We start from the raw sequence: 5,636 nt of genomic DNA, 5'->3' as shown, positions 1-5,636 counted from the left end.
TCATTTTTGCAAAGGTAACAGGAGAAAATGGACCACATAATGTGCTCAGATTTACTTGTTTGGGCAAACAGTAGGGCTTGGAAGGTAGGAGCCTTTTTGATTTTTGGTGTGTGGATGCCTGGTCACATTTGTAGAACCGCCAATGTTCTAGAACAGCAGAAATCCCCACAGGTGACCTCATTTTGGAAATTACACCTCTCGAAGAATTCCTCTAAGTTTAGTGAGCACAAGTGTTTCACAGAATTGTCTAACATTGGGCTGTGAAAATGAAAAGTTACATTTTTTCCACTAAAATGTTGTTTTAGCCCCACGTTTTTAATTGAAAAATTTATTAGAAAATTGACCATAAAATTTGTTATGCGGAGTATCCGGAGTACGTCAATGCCCCATATGTTGTCAAAAACTACTTTTTAGGGACACTGCAAAGTTCAGAAGCGAAGGAGCATCATGTTGGAGTGCAGATTTGCCTGTGTGGCACCCTGCTATTACAGGTACCACAGGACCCAAAAGGGTGCATGGACGGACTTCTCCACAAGAGGCCCTCATTACATAACAGACACCTCCACCCTTCCACCTCATACCACCAGAGGGAGCCTGTTAGGGATATATATACTGAAGGGTGGCGTTAAGCAGTCAGTGTGTGTGCTGGCACAGATCAGTGAAGAAGCAGCATGTGAGCTGCTGTGCCGAGGGCCAGCCAGGGCCTAAAGCACGTGCTGAAGCCCTGGGGGCCTAGAGTGGGGCAGAAGGCAAGGAGAAGAGTTAGAGGAGTTATGGGGGCAGAGGAGCATCTGAAGCTCACCCCAGAACACAAGCCGGACACCGGGTCCGCGCCTAAAGGGGCCTCTACGCCCAGTAGGAATAACCGGTATACCAGGAGGATTCTAAACCCCTGGTCAACCTGAAGCTACAATCATTTAAAGAACTAGGAACCACGAAGGCCCCAGCGTCCAGGGATAGTGGTAGGCAGAAGAAATTTCTTACCACCAAGCATGCAGGTGAGGAGAGGGAAAGAATACAGAAGCTAGGCCTAGTTTCAGGCTGGTCAGAAGCTTCATAGAGAGAGGAAGAAACAGATCAGGAGGCCTTATACCCGCTCACTGGGGAGAGTCCAGAAGTGCACCCTTCCTATTAAGTACCCTGGACCGTACCTGCCGTCTACACCAGTAAAGGTACTGAAGCGAACCCTCTGTGTGCGTGTCTGTTATTCTCCCCTGGCCCGGCTGGCCCACGTCTCACTTGCATCCCTTCCATCAACTTTGCCCCGGGGGCCCGCTCTGCCTGTGGGAAGCAGAAACATCCCACCTGCCATCCCATCACCCCCGGAGGTCTGCAGCAGCGCCGGTACTCATTACTGGGAACAAGAGGTGGCGTCACGAGACAAAAACTGTTAACAAACCCCCTTTTAAAGAGTGACCCCAGGGTACGGGCCCGGGAGCCGACTACCGTGACATCCCACAGAAGGTCAAGGCCCGGGTACCGAGTTTCCCCCATATCATCCCCCTGGGCGAGTCACCTGCAATGGTTTGCAGGTGCCATGTCACATTGTCAGGGCCTCTGAGGTGTCAGGACTCTGAACCCCCTTAAGTGACCCCATTTTATTAACTACACCTCTTAAAGAAGTCGTCTTGGGGTGCAGTGAGCATATTGAGACTACATGTGTTTTACAAAATGTTATACCATTGAGTGGTGAAGAAAAAAAATACAATTTTTACCACTATAATGTTATTTTAGCCCCAGAGTTTACATTTTCACAATGGGAAATAGGTAAAAATGTACAAAGTAAATAAAGTAAACGTGTCGTCTTTAACTTTAGGCCATTTTGAGGTCATTCCATCTTCAACTTGCTTAACTGTTCACAATAACAGTAATTTTGACCAGGGGTGCCCAAACTTTTACATGCCACTGTATGCCACTCTTATTCTGGGCCCCTTCCTGATATATATCCCGCATCCTGGTAATATGTCCCTTATCCTGGGCCCCATCCTGGCAATATGTCCCTTATCCTGGGTCCCATGTGTGGAATCTTTGTACTCTAATATCCCACACCAGGATGGATTAAATGCCTGCAAAATCTTCATGGAAAATGCGAGAACTGATGCTGATTCTGTGGTGAAACTCACAAAATTCATCCTCACCCACAATTACTTTGAATTTGATGATAAAATATATCTACAGGGACTGGTACAGCGATGGGACGTAAAATGGCTTCACAGTACGCAAATCTTTTCATGGCCAAGCTTGAAAGTGACTTTTTATTCTCAAGTCCCATCAGGCATCTGGCCTACTATCATTACATTGACGATATTTTAATAATCTGGGCGGAGTTTGAGCAACAGCTGAAGACGTTCCATGAACACTTTAATCAATTTCATCCCACCATCAACCTAACACTCAACTACTCCGGTACTGAAATGAACTTTTTGGACACCATCATTAAGCTACAGAACAATGAAATAGAGACACCCCTGTACTGGAAGCCAATCGACTGTCCAACATACCTTAAATGGGACAGTTTCAATCCAAAACACATAAAAACTCTATTGGCTACAACCAAGCCATCAGATACAATCGGATATGTTTCAACCCTGTGGATAGAGACAAACACCTTGGTGGCCTCAGAAAGACCTTTTTGAATCCGGGCTACCATCCAAGAACAATTGAGAACAAGATTACAAGAGCCACCACAATATTAAGGAATCCCCTCCTATACTACAAAACAAGAAAGCAACCGGGTGCCTCTAGTAGTCACCTACAATCCAAATCTGGAGGCGCTAAGGGGAGCTGCCCGGAAACTGCAAACTTTACTACAAAAAGATGCCCGATTACAATCCATATTTCCAGACCCCCCACTTCTGTGTTTCAGGTAGCCCCCAAATCTAAGAAGCATCATTGTCAGAAGCTCCCTGTCATCTCCATCAGCTACAGGAACCTTTCCCATTAACCCAGAAAAAATGTAAACAATGTCCATTTATAATGACCACAGACAATATGAAGATACCCAACTCACATCAGGACTACAAGTTCCCAGGTACTTTCAGCTGCATCACATCTAATGTGGTGTACTTAATTATATGTACGAAATGTCCATCTGGGGGTCTGTATGTAGGGGAGACGGGGAAAAAACTTAGAACAAGGATGAATTCTCATCACCACACAATAAAATAAAAAAAGAATAGATCTACCTGTGGCCAAACATTTTTGTTTCCCTGATCACAGCATCACCGACATTAAATTACTGGTACTAAAAGGTCATTTCAAATCTCAGAGAGACAGAAAAGTTTGGGAATATAAACTCATGATGACCTTTGACACCTTCAGAGCAGGAATGAATGTGTTGCATGGATTTATGTCATTCTACATCAACTAAGGAATGTGCTCCTCAAACCTGTGGGGTCATCACAACCCTGGACTAGACCTCAATCACCGGAAAATAAAACTTTCACACTCCTTATCTATGAACTATTCCAATATTTACGGCCACAACTGTTGATCCTTCTCCTATAGTAATACTTCTGCTTTACGTCACTTGTCTCATCTATTGCATTATTTCTGTGTCTTGCTGTGTATAAATATGTGAATCTTCAGATTTTGTGTTCTACTATGCCTGATGAAGAGACCTGAGTAGTCTCAAAAGCTTGCAATTTATCATCTTTTCAGTTAGCCATTAAAAGGTATCAATCACTGAAGACACTCAAATCTAAATATTTTTCTATCTACTGGCTAACACGGTACAAAGATATATATTTTCCCTGTATCAAGGATATGATAGACTACGTGGCCTGTTCTAAGCTCTTTGCTGCCATAGCAATCCATCAGCACCCTGAGATAATGCTGCAACTTTTACACTGTAACAGGGTTTACAACAAGGCCATGGTTTCTCTCTGAGACCAGATCTGGGGACACCTGCCTTCTAGGTTACATTGAGCTGGAAAAGTTGATGAAAGCATGTCTCTCCCTGCCCTACGTGCATTTGGGGGCCATTTATGACACCACATTCTTCTTTCTTTCAATACTATTCCTGCTCGGCCAAACTAAAAAAGTTCTTTTGTGCCAAACACTCCTCAATCAGGCAGTGGTGTTGTCTCCTACACCTGTACCCAAGCTTGTCTGAGATTATATCAATACATGAGGCATTTAGAGTCTGATTCAGCAAAGTGTTTTCGCTGGTTGTTTGACAAAATACACCTTAAAATGTTGCAACTCAAAGTTGCGCAAAAAAAATTACGACTTTTGGTGTTTGTTTATATATCAATCCTGGTCAACTCTGTCAAAACGTGAGGAGTTTGCAGGGTGTGGTGAAGCCCACCGAGCGAATTCTTCACAATTTCTGCCACTTTAACACCAGAAGTGTATTCCAGTTACTGCCATCAGGAACATCTCCAGCTGAGACGCAGAAATGGAAGCATCTTACTCCAGCGGTGTCTTCATTAGGACTTGTGTGTATAACACCAGTATTAATGAATCGGATTTTAGTTCTGCATATTTTCTTTAGATGATGTATGTCCAGCAATGACGAGAACAGAATCATTTTGAACATTGCGTTTCTGAGAACGTGAATCTCCACCTATTTCAGATTTATAGCATTCCTCATCAACACACCATTAAACATATTAACTCTTTAAAAAGAAGATTTCTACCCTGAATGTGAAAAGGGACCGATAGTAGTAAGTTATACGTTAGAGCTGTGTCCAAATTTTAGTAATTAGATTGTTTTTTTAGTTGCAGAAATGTTTTGTGCATTTTTTTGTTAAAGGAGCTACCGGATGTGCTGCCATATTGGTTGTCCCTTTAGAATCCTATACTCGGACACTGATGGTAAACTTGTCAACTTATTGACTGAATGTATGAATAAAGATGACAGCTGATCATCCTTTGGTAAGAGTTGTCCTGAGATTTCTTGTTTGTACTGTCTGTACATGGTGTGCACAGATCTCTAGATAAGAGAGAGATCAGTGGAGAAGTACAGACATATTTACTAGGTGCTGTCATTGCTAGTTTGCTAATACAAGGAAGAAACTTTTTGTATCACTTGTGACTTACTCGGAAACTAGAAACACCTGACTGCATGTGATCGACAATCTCTCTGTAAATCTACACCAATATATTTACAGAAAGCCATTCACATGCTAAAAAGTGTGCGCTTGCAAATTTCTTACAGCTTTATCACTGAATAATGAAACATTCAGATACTTTGTAGCAAATTTAAAAAGCTTTAAGAATGTTATGCTTAATGCATATAGTGACAGATCTCCACACTCCCTGCTTTTTACAGCCCCCTTTATCCCAGTGTCAGCAATCCTGTAGACACCTGCCTGTGTTTACACCACTGTTTACACCACTGCAGTAAGGATGTGCCGCACCTGCCCCTGATCGCTGCCGCCAACCGGTGTACAGCACATGACTCTGATTGGCTGCAGTGGTTACCTTTTGAACCTTTTTCATTCCATCACATTTTAAGTCATTACAATTTGTTTTTACTTAGAAAGGACAATATTTTGTAAAATTAGACAGAATTCAACCCTGTCAAATCCTCAAAGGGAAAAATAATCAACTTAGCAAAAAAAAAAAAAATAAGTCCACCCCGTGCAAAGGTTATCATTCTGTACACTGTCAGGATGTATGATATTTTACCT

The sequence above is a fragment of the Phyllobates terribilis genome, unplaced genomic scaffold (genome assembly GCF_046119375.1).
Source record: "Phyllobates terribilis strain yellow unplaced genomic scaffold, ASM4611937v1 Scaffold_1__5_contigs__length_1240528914, whole genome shotgun sequence".
In the NCBI taxonomy this organism is placed as follows: domain Eukaryota; kingdom Metazoa; phylum Chordata; class Amphibia; order Anura; family Dendrobatidae; genus Phyllobates; species Phyllobates terribilis.
The sequence above is the reverse complement of the archived record's forward strand: the minus strand, read 5'-3'. Positions refer to the sequence as shown.